Here is a 12,283-nt window from a genome sequence, read left to right on the forward strand (position 1 = left end):
ATAGAAGCTTTCGAAATGTGGTGCTACAGAAGAATGCTGAAGATTAGATGGGTAGATGACATAACTAATGAGGAGATATTGAATAGAATTGGGGAGAAGAGGAGTTTGTGGCACAACTTGACTAGAAGAAGGGATCGGTTGGTAGGACATGTTTTGAGGCATCAAGGGATCATCAATTTGGTACTGGAGGGCAGCGTGGAGGGTAAAAATCGTAGAGGGAGACCAAGAGATGAATACGCTAAGCAGATTCAGAAGGATGTAGGCTGCAGTAGGTATTGCGAGATGAAGAAGCTTGCGCAGGATAGAGTAGCATGGAGAGATGCATCAAATCAGTCTCACGACTGAAGACCACAACAACAACAATCGGTAATTTAAACAGTTTTGCGTTCGTGTGTCATATATCAACTTTGTGTGTTCCATGAATGTGGAGCTTGCAATTTTCATTAATTTGACTTCCACTACTGTGATTGGTACTTCTCAGTTCTCCTGGCATATTCTTTCAAACTGATGTCTATTTTCAGAATTCACTATAGTGGTTTGCTCAATCTGTTTTGCTAATCAGTTACTCTCTTTCTCCCAAATTTCCATTTTACCTTATTCTTCGCTTTTGGAGTATTCTTTTCATCTGGATGTCCCTGCATATCATTTAAGCTCCTGAAATTTCGTTCCCCACGAGAAATTTTGACATTACATGTCTGGAGTAGCCCCACATAGCGGTGGGATATCAATGTGACAGTCGCCCACCATGCTGTCCGACGACCAGGAATGATGGTCTGTTGTGCCATTTCTTTTTGTAGCAAGACCTCTTTGGTTGTCATCGGTGGTAACATTAAGGCACCGTGGTACGTCTAAGATATTCTAACCCCGTGATCTTGCCCGTCATGACAAACCATTCTGGTCTAACATTTTAACAATATAACCTACGCCACACACGCGAGAGTTTCTACAGCTTGTCTTCCAAACCCTACCTTGGCCGGATCTCTCCTCAGTTTCCAACGTTGGTATCATAATATGCAGGGCCCTAGAATCAGCCTGGGATTTTGACAATCTAACGCACTAATTGGACAGAATTTGTTACCACATTCCTTAGGAGTATATCCAACAATCCTGTTATTCCAAGCGGAATGCCTGGTTGCATAACGACAAAACGTGGAACAAAGTGTTACTGACTTGCTCTAGTTGTGAAGCTCATTATCCTGAATAAATCATCAATTTTTTTCTGAAACTGTGATCATTTGTTTGTCTGTACATGCACATCAAATCTACCAGTCTCTGTCCCATGGGGATAATTCCTTCGTGGTGCGTCGATTTTTTTATTGTCTTATGAGTGTATTTGACCACGAGTGGCATGTTTGCAGTATCCTCCTCAATACTTTGAAAGTGTCAGTCGAGGTCAGAACAGCGCTCCACGTATTTGGGAGTGCTCTATTTCGAAGCTAACATAGAAACCTCCAGGTGTCAGAAACTCAGAGTGGTGCCAAACGTTGTATTCCGATAGAGTATCAACCAGAACACTGGTTTAGTTCCTGCTATGTGCTGTCGTCCTGTATAATATGCGTGAACCGTAATTTAAAGTAACACCAGAACTACGGAGCACAGGAAAACCATAACTGTGAGTGAGGGACACGTATAGCTTCCGTGAGGAAGTTGGTATAGCGTTACAATGTCTTACATTGGGTCCTGGGTTCATACCTCAATGGTGACTTTTTTTACTATATTGTGCTATATTATGCTTGAAAATATTAATGAGACTATTAATATTTCCGCAGGTGTGATGCAAATGTTTCTTTATCCTACTGTTTCGATTGTTTACGTTATTCTGTGAAGCTACAAATGCACCAGTTGCTTCATCACACCCACCTATACAAATGTACTCATACGTTTGCCACGTTCAACTAACGAAGCGAAAGCACATCGCCAAACGAGCACTGCTACAAACTTCGAATTTTCACAAGTCGGGAAAATGTTCTCCCATATAAGAGTTTGCCCTCCCGGTTACCCGTGCGGTCTAACGTACGAATTTCCGGAATGGGAAGGAGCGCGCCTGGACACCGGGACGAGTCCCCCCGGCGCAGTTGTGTCGAAGTCCGTTGAGCCGGCCAGTCTGAGAATTGTTTTTAGGCGGTTTTCCATCTGACTCGGCGAATGACGGCTGGTTCCCCTTATTCCGCCTCAGCTAGACTATGTCGGCGATTGCTGTGCAAACAAGTTCGCCACGTACGCGTACACCACCATTACTCTACCACGAATACATAGGGGTAACACTCATCTGGTTTGAGACGTTCCAGGGAGGGGGCGGGGGGCAACCGCACAATAGCATTGAAAGAGTGGTTCGGTGGGGGCGGCGGAGGAGGAGTGAAGTGCACTGCGGTAGTCGTTGTGGGGTTGTGGACCACTGCGGCTGCGGCGGGGACGGAGCCTCTCCGTCGTTTCGAGGCCACCGGTTAACATATAATACAATACAATATAAGAGTTTCAACCTTAAACAGTTAAAGCAAACTGTCTTCTGTCTTGTTTGAAGGTGGGACCTCTGGCACGACGACATCTCGCGCTACCAACTAGCACCCGTAACATCTACAGACCTATTACTCCCAGACACGCATTTCCGGTATTCATGCTTCTGGTGTTAATTTTAATTACCGTTTCTCGACGTTCTGTTGGTTGGCAGCGCGCAGCATGAACTAGATGGCTGTTTTGGTTGATGCTCATTCGACATACGTTTTGTACCGATCTAAGTTTCTGAAATCAGGAGGTTTGGGTGTAATAGTAGCCAAACAAGGGCCATTTTGTGGTGCTACTGTCGTCGGTGCTTTCGTATCCAAGAGAGTGGAAGTGTTTTGTGTTTCAAGAGGCACCAAATCAAACATCTATTCACATACAGCGAAAGCAGAACGTCTTCCGCTAAGTCAAAATGCGAATAAATTTGTGTATGTTGAGTAATGGTGACGGACGGCTATTGAAGACAATTGTGGCGAGAAATGAGAGGACAAGAGCTGCAAAAGTCACTGCAGAACAGAATGTCCGCTCGTGGGAAAACTGTGAGCGTTAAAACAACGCGAAGACAACTCCATAAGCAGGGTATTACAACGTGAACTGGAATTCCAAAACCACCTGTCAGTGATGAAAAGTCCTGCAACAAGGAAACGTGCTGCCAAAGCTTTAAAACCTGGACTATGGTGAATGGGAGAAAATCATCAGATCAGATGAGTCTTGTTGCACACTGCTTCCAACTTCTGGCCGAGTTTAGGTCCTAAGAGTGAAACATGGTGGGGGTTTGGTGAAGGTTTGGGCACCCATATCGTGATATTCCTTTAGCCTCAGTGTTACTCTGCAGAGTCACGTAAGTACCAAGAATTATGTGATCATTTTGGTCGATCAGGTCCATCCTATGGTATAATATTTATTCCCCTATAGTAACTCCGTGTTCCAAGAATACTGTTCGCATGGTCCAGGACTAGTTTTGCGAGCACGAGAATCAATGTTTGCTACTTCACTGGCCACTTGTCACCTGACCTCTGTGTTACTTAGTCTTTTTGTCTACTTTGGAAAGCTGCCTGATCTCTAACCATTTGCATCATAAAACTTCCTGACAGATTAAAACTATGTGCCGGACCGGGACTCGAACTCGACGGGTCGTGAGTCATGCTTGGGTAGCTCAGTTGGTAGAGCACTTGCCCTCGGAAGGCAAAGTCCCGAGTTCGAGTCTCGGCAGGGCCCACAGATTTAATCTGCCAGGAAGTGTCATATCAGCGCACACTGCGCTGCAGAGTGAAAATCTCATCCTGGAAACATTTGCATCATCGTTACCTAAACTTGCCACTACTTTGCAGGATTAGCCGTATAAGATTCCCTTGGTAACCATATAGGACCTGTATTTATCCATTCCGAAACGACTGGAAGATGATCTGAATGTCAGTGGGTCCCCTACACCGTATCAGGCGTGATAATGTGTTTCACTTTCGGTTTTTCCATGTTTCTGTCCGACCCTCTTGTACGTAGTAGCTGAGGAGAACTCGACAAAGAATATTTCTCACTCAAAAATATAGCTTATTTATGTTACTGATGACGACTGTTCATTGTATAGTAACTCTAAAGGGAACGTGAAGGAATTACTCCTCAGGGGACATGGAAGTGTGAAATAAATGAAACAGAAGTCGTTTGACTGGTAAGTCAAGTCTTACTCCTAATGGGAGCCTAAGAAGCTGTTCGACAACACGTAAAAGCGAGATATTTATTAGAGGCAACACAAAGAACGACGGCTCGCCCGGCTGAGACGGCAGAGTGCTGTAAATGTAACCAGAGACACGACCGCACACAAAGCTAATGAGGAGCCTGCTCCAACAGCGCCACCTTTTGTGCTGCGATACTAGCGGCAGGGTCGCGGCGCGCGGATGCTGGAGGGCTGCTCGGAGGGAATTTACGTCGGCGCAGAGGCGCCGGATTGCGTTCGCCGGGGCACGCGCTTTGGTTCCGGGCCCCGGCAAGTGCCGTTTCAATGAACACTCTTCAAAGTGGGAACACCGCCCCGGAAGGCATTCACGGAAATCCGCATCGGTGAGCAACAAAGCACGCTCTTGAAGCCGGGGGGGGGGGGGGAGGGGGGAGAGGGGGGGAGCTACTGATGCGGGAGTAACGGAATGGACGCGTTTCTTCACGAGGCGGCGCCGGGTCGTGAATAGCTTTCTGCTCCGGTTCGCTAAATGAGCGACGGAAACTTCGCAGCCGCTGCTAGGGGCTCTCTTCGAGTAACATTTACTACGGGACATTCCTCGCCGACAACCGCACCGCATACGCCCGCACATTCATACCGTCTCTTGTTTCACTTTGGGTCTACCCCTTTTGAGTAGTACTGAATCCACTGGAGCCGTGCTTGTACCGCAAGTACTGAGCCGTTTCGAAGCAGTAACAGTCGTTCACTTACGTTGATAAAGCACGCCACTTGAGCTCTGTGGCACGTAGCGATACAACTTTCACAAAGAGACCGCGCCTACTCGTCATCTATTATTTTTCCAGGCTTATTGTTTACGAAGTGTGGCTGTAAAATAACGCGAGTAGGTAAACATGCGTCAAAGATGAACGACCTTGTCAGTGAAATGCGGCTTTCTGGCGTCTAGACGAATCAGTGAGGCCGTGACCTTCACCTGTGTAACAGTTACTATTTTGTTTTGCTGGAAAACTGGTAAGTGTAGTAGTAAATCAGCCAAGTACATTGAAGTTCTACGCGAAACTTGGAACAAATATAATGAAACCTGTTTTTATTAAAGTAAGTGTATGGCAAATAATTTTTATGACGTACGCGAGTTTCTCAGTGGTTCCAGCGTTTCCAAGATGGCCGAGAAGGCCTGGGACACCTTTCTATAACAGAAATTGATGGAAATATCGAGAAAGTAGGCAATATAATTCAATCTGAACGTTGGCTGAGTACCTTATCCACTACTGAAACTTTAGGCATTGACCAGGAATACAGTATGTGATCAAAAGTATCCGGACACTTGGCTGAAAAAGACTTACGGTTCGTCTTGCGCACTATCGGTAATGCTAGAATTCAATACGCTGTTGTCCCACACTCAGCCTTGATGACAGCTTCCATTCTCGCAGGTATACGTTCAGTCAAATGCTGGAAGGTTTCTTGGGGAATGGCAGCCCATTCTTTACGGAGTGCTGCACTGAGGAGAGATCGATGTCGGTCAGTGAGACCAGGCATAAAGTCGGCGTTCCAAAACGTCCCAGAGCTGTTCTATAGGATTCAGGTCAGGACTCTGGGCAGGCCAGTCCATTACAGGGATGTTATTGTGGTGTAACCACTCCTCCAAAGGCAGTGCATTATGAACAGGTGCTTGTTCGTGTTGAAAGATCGAGTCGCCATCCCCGAATTACTCTCCAACAGCGGGAAGCAAGAAGGTGCTTAAGATATCAATGTAGGTCTGTGCTGTGATAGTACCAGGCAAAACAACAAGAGGTACAACCCCCTCCATGAAAAACACGACCACACCATAACACCACCGACTCCGAATTTTACTGTTGGCACTACACACACTGGCAGATGACGTTCACCGGGCATTCGACATATATACAAGCTACCATCGGATCGCCATTTTGTGTACCGTGATTCGTCACTCCACACAACGTTTTACCACTGTTCAATCGTCCAATGTTTGCGCTCCTTATACCAAGCGAGGCGTTGTTTGGCGTTTACCGGCGTGATGTGTGGTTTGTGAGTAGCCGCTCGACCATGAAATCCAACTTTTCTCACCTCCCGACTAACTATCATAGTACTTGCAATTGATCCTGATGCAGTCTGGAATTCCTGTGTGATTTTATGGATAGATGCCAGCCTATTACACATTACGACCCTCTTCAACAGTGGTCTTTGTCAGTCAACAGACGAGGTCGGTGTGTACCCTTTTGTGCTGTACATGCTCCCTTCACGTTTCCACTTCACTATCACATCGGAAACTGTGGACCTAGGGATGTTTCGGAGTGTGGAAATCTCGCGTGTTGACGTATGACACAAGTGACACTCAATCACCTGGGCACGTATGAAGTCCGTGAGATCCGCGGAGCGCTCGATTGTGCTCTAAGAAGTCTAGTGACTACTGAGGTCGCTGATACAGCGTACCTGGCAGCAAGTAGCAGCACAATGCACCTGATTTGAAAAAGGTAGGTTTTTGGTGGTGTCCGAACGCTTTTGATGACATAGTGTATTTTACAGAACCAATCTGACACGCTAATATTGTGTGCGAAATTCGTGTCAAAACGTCTCTCGACAGAACAAAATGACACTCGCGAAAACCTTTGTACTCTCGCTTGGAATACCACTGAAAATCATTTTAATTTCCTGGATAAGTGGCCACATGTCACGAATCTCGGTTTTTCCCTTATGGTACAGAAAATCAATGCAGTGGAAGGGCTCAACTTCACCGTCAGCAAATGAAGATTCTAAGAGTAATGACTGCATTTTTCGCTATTGATGTGTATAATCACTGAGTTCCTCAACGGCAAACTATTAATCAACATTCCTACCTTGAAGTTCCCTCCCAACTCCATAAGAAAATAAGAAAAACAACGACTCAAATTGGGGAAAAACTAGTTATGGGTTCTCCATCAAGACAACACACCGACTCATACGACATTGCCTGTTAAGAAGTCTTGGCAAAGTATAGCCTACCAGTGTTAGGCCACACAGCTTATTCGCCGAAACTAACAGTCTGGACTTTTACCTGTTCTCAAAGGTTAAATCTGCAGTAAGAGGAACAAGATTTCAGGCCGCAGAAACAGCGAAAGAGAAAACGGCACACGTCATAAACGAGCTCACAGAAGAAGGCTTTCAGCGCTGTTTCCATCAATTGAAAATTGCTTGGAGCTTTGAAAGCGTAGACGAGGCGAGTATATCATGAGTGACAATAACTGAATATCAATGATATTGAAATAAAATATTTTGTACCAGTAGTTCCGTATTTTATAGCCACTTCACGTAGGCAGGGTTTGATAACAAATGAAAGAGACAGAAGTGGGAGGTCCAGATGGCAAGGAGTTTAGAAAAAAATTGCATTTTTGACGGGGGTCGGGGGTTACATAATCCAGTTAGCGTATCTTCCAACCATAGGTTGGAGCAGCGGAATAAGTACAGGACGACAATTCGACGGTCATGGGGTCGAGTCTCTATGCGGGTACCTTTCTTTGTTTTCAATTTGAAAACAAAATTGCAAATAAAACGAAATAATGTTCGATATGTTGTATTTACTAATACTTCCGCAAAAGACATGAAAAGGAAAGGTGTACTAAATTCTGGGAATGCAAGTAACCTTCCAGGAAGGGATTGTAAAGTGTACATGAGAACTTAGAAACGTTTATTAATTTACAGTTGATGATTTACACATTTCGGGATGATATTCATGTTAACAACAACGCAAAAACTAATTTTCTCCTCATCTTGCAGTTTTTTGTGCTCCACGTGAGGCGTCATCACATCAGCCAAGACAGTATTTTATAAAATTGCTCTAAGATACTTAGATTTTGATGAAGTAACTACGACATTCGTATATTTGGCAGCACATTCATCCACCAAGTTTTCCTTTGCCTTTCCTTCTAATGCCTTCTATGAAAATATAAATAAATAAAATATTATACTGTACATTATCTCACTTTATTTAAACAACTAGTGTATGCCCACACCGTAACATCACCGCCTCCGAATTTTCTGTTGGCACTGCACACGTTGGCAGATGACGTTCAGCGGGAATACGCCATATCCACACCCCGCCATCGGATCACCACACTATGTACCGTGATTCAATATTCCACACAAAGTTTTTCCACTGTTCAATCGTCCAACGTTTGCGCTCCTTACACCAAACGAGGCGTCTTTTTGCATTATACGGCGTGATGTGTGGCTTATGAGGAGCCCATCGACCATGAAATCCAACTTATCTCACCTCCCACCTAACTGTCATAGTACTTGCAGTGGATCCTGATGCAGTTTGGAATTCCTGTGTGGTGGGCTGGATAGATGTCTGCCTATTACACATTACGACCCTCTTCAACTGTCGGCGGTCCCTGCCAGTCAAAAGACGAGGTCGGCTTGTGAGGTTTTGTGCTGTACGCGTCCCGTCACATTTATACTTGACTGTCACATCAGAAACAGTGTACCTACGGATATTCAGGAGTGTGGAAATCTCGCGTACTGACGTATGACACAAGTGAAATCCAATCAACTGACCATTTTCTAAGTCCGAGAGATCCGCGGAGTGCCCCATTCTCTCTCTCACGGTGTTTAATGACTACTGAGGTCGCTGATACACAGTACCTGCCAGCAGAGGGCAGCACAATGCAGCTAATATGAAAAACGTATGTTGCTGGGGTGTCCGGATACTTTTGATCACATACTTAATGTACATGTGTGCATATGTACGTCGTACAGTTCATGTGTGCCTATGTATGTCGTACAAATACAGTGGACAGACGCTAGTCACCTCAAGGTGAAATCAGTCTCTTAGCATGTAACACAAGTTCTGGCCGTGATAATGGCCCCAGCCGAACGTGGAAGAGATTCCAGAAGTGCCTTCAGGAGTAATTTATCGAAATCGAAAGTTTATTTAACGGAAATGCACAGTCAAAGCTGTTTACCAACACGCCATGAAATAGTACCATAGTACCGAACTCGAAAGCTATGTAAGTCTTCTATTACCTACTTGAACTAATGTAATGACGCTCTCTTACTGTTCTAAGAGTAGAGCCGAATAATCGTATTATAGAGGTCCGTACTACAGTAGGATTTCATGCCGTGTTGGCAAACAAATTTCGACTCACAAGATTGTTCTGGCATATTTAATTCTCAGAAATAACGAGGTGAGATTAACAGAGAAGAAATGAAGCGTGCTCCTTTCAAGCATGAAGAGTTGGCAGAGTTACGTGTAATGACTGTCGCACAGATGTATGGGCCGAGAGGGTAGAACATTTGACGTCATGTTTAGGGAACATTCACGTGGCTGGGACTCTGTCTTACCTTTGAGTACCAATTTTTCTGAGGCACGTCGTCCTTTTACCAGTATTTCAGTGTTGCCAAGGGAACATAAAGTTAACGTTACTAATGTTCTAGAAGAACTAGAGATGTATCATGCCTTACAACAACCTCATAATGATACGTTGAACTCAAACACAAATCCGTTTTGCCTGTGCATTTCTCCTCTCTCTCCTCCCCCCCCCCCTCCCCAAACCTCTTTTGGATCTTCTTATGGTTTGATATGTTATTGCTTCCACTCCTTTTAGTTTTCGAACAGTTTTAGGATATTTAACATTTACCCAAGCCAACGGCCTTGCCACATGGTAACGCCGATTCCCGCCACATCACCGAATTTAATTCTAGCGGGCCTGGCTAACAAAAAAATGGTTCAAATGGCTCTGAGCACTATGGGACTTAACATCTATGGTCATCGGTCCCCTAGAACGTAGAACTACTTAAACCTATCTAACCTAAGGACATCACACAACACCCAGTCATCACGATGGCCTGGCTAACACTTGGATGTGTAACCGTCCGAGTGCACTCAGCCCTCGTAAGGCGGATTAAAGAGCTACTTATTTTTGAAGTAGCAGCTCTGGCCACGAAAGCTTAGAATGGACGGGAGAGTGGCGTGCTGGCCACATGACCCTGCATATCTGCATCTACTGACGGAAATTTGTGGTAAGATCTAATGGGACCAACCTGCTGAGGGCATCGGTCCCTAAGCTTACCCACTACTTAATCTAACTTAAACTATCTTACGCTAAGGCCAACTCACACACACACACACACACACACACACACACACACACACACACACACACACACACACACACACACCTCCGACGGAGGCAGCCGCGTGGACCGTGACAAGGAGCCCTAGAGCGCGCGGCTACCACGCGCGGCCATCCACTGACTCCTAAAGCTGAGGATGACACGACGATCGGTCGATACCGTTGAGCCTTCGGTGGCTTATAAGGGCTAAGTTCAGTTTACTCACTGTTTCCCACAGTACACCATTCGGGCTCTCCAATAATATCCAGTCCATGTTTCCATTGTAGTTTTTGAATTTGTAATCCACTCTTTAACCGATTCCCAATAATTCTCTCACATTCAGAATCCGCCCAGCGCTCCTACTCATGCGCCACCTGCCCTACGGCCCATCATATGCTTCCCCGTTATGGGACGGGGAGGGGAGGGGGGAGGTGGTCAGTGTGGTGCCACCCTGCACTCCGGACGTCTGACTTGAAGATAGAATTCTTTTCTCCTGTTGGTTCTTTTCTGTATTTTCTTTGTTTCATCTCTGCACAACATTTTATCGCTTTATTAATTTCTTTTAGTTACTGTCTCTTGGCCTCCTCCTACATTATGGTATCAATGGGGTACGACAGTCAGCCCGGGTTGCCGAGCGGTTCTAGGCGCTACAAAAGGCTCTGAGCACTATGGGACTCAACATCTTAGGTCATAAGTCCCCTAGAACTTAGAACTACTTAAACCTAACTAACCTAAGGACATCACTCACACCCATGCCCGAGGCAGGATTCGAACCTGCGACCGTAGCAGCCCCGCGGTTCCGGACTGCAGCGCCAGAACCGCTAGACATCCGCGGCCGGCTCTAGGCGCTACAGTCTAAAACTGCGCGACCGCTACGGTCGCAGGTTCGAATCCTGCCTCGGGCATGGATGTGTGTGATGTTCTTAGGTTAGTTAGGTTTAAGTAGGTCTACATTCTAGGGGACTGATGCCCTCAGAAGTTAAGTCCCATAGTGCTCAGAGCCATTTGAACCATTTGGTACGTCATTATTTTTAGAATGCAATAAAATTCCAAGAAGCGGCGGAAAAGTTTAATAACTAATATACTCCAGCATCACGTTGTAAGTATTGCTCATTGCCATATTTTACACTAATTGCATTCAGCCACTTTTGCAAGGATCTGTCTTTCCTTTTATCTATGGTTCTGGCTTCCTGGTGTTATTTTACAGTTTCTTTCTATTCAGAACTTGATTTGATGATGTAACTAACGTTACGAAACCGATCGTGCTTTCTAAAAAGTAAACCATACAGGTGTAGCAGTGTCTTTACACCGCTTATAATATATTGAGCGTAAACTAATCATGATTAGGATCGACAGAGCTACCAAACTGCGATTAAGTTGATCGCTGCACTTTAGCCGTTTTTCCAGAGTCCACCCATTTTATATAGGATAAATACACGATGATATAGTGGCCCAGTCGAAATGTGATCGGGTGTCAATGTTCACCAGAACTGAAACATATGTTTCCGCAATATATTAATCATGAAGGTCTAGAAGAGTGGGATACACTTTATCAACTGGAGTGATGAAATAAACTGCTTGGCTCATGTTCAAAGTAACAAGAGTATGGGTGTCCTAATCATGGTACCGAAACGCCCACAAAATGTCGCAGAATTACTTCCGGCATGAACCACACCTTCTACGCACTGCAAGATTTCAGCTTCTTTGAGCGTCAGTGCACTCGATGCTTGGTCTCATTTGAAAAACTACAAGATCACGACTCACTGGACCACAGTAGACACCTCCAATCTGTTACTCTGCAGTTTCTGTGTTGTTTGGCCTACTGGTGACGTGCAGGTGTGAGAAACAGCCTTTCACCAGGTACCTGACTCAACGGCATGCAGTCCCCTTCCCAAGTAACATCGGAAACTGCTTCAGGTCGATCTTCATTTACTAACAGCAGCAATTCTTATTGGGTCTGAAAGCGATTGTCATGGACAAGGCGTCACACTGGTCTCCGATTCCTGT

General features: G+C 45.3%; 1 non-coding gene across 1 annotated transcript; it reads left to right on the forward strand.

Moving 5' to 3' along the window:
- The first annotated feature begins 3,648 nt into the window (after nt 1-3,648).
- Nucleotides 3,649-3,718, forward strand: Trnap-cgg (transfer RNA proline (anticodon CGG)). Its single transcript has one exon. It is a non-coding gene; the product is annotated as a tRNA-Pro (tRNA).
- Nucleotides 3,719-12,283: the final 8,565 nt, after the last annotated feature.

The sequence above is a fragment of the Schistocerca cancellata genome, chromosome 7 (assembly GCF_023864275.1).
Source record: "Schistocerca cancellata isolate TAMUIC-IGC-003103 chromosome 7, iqSchCanc2.1, whole genome shotgun sequence".
Classification (NCBI taxonomy): Eukaryota; Metazoa; Arthropoda; class Insecta; order Orthoptera; family Acrididae; genus Schistocerca; species Schistocerca cancellata.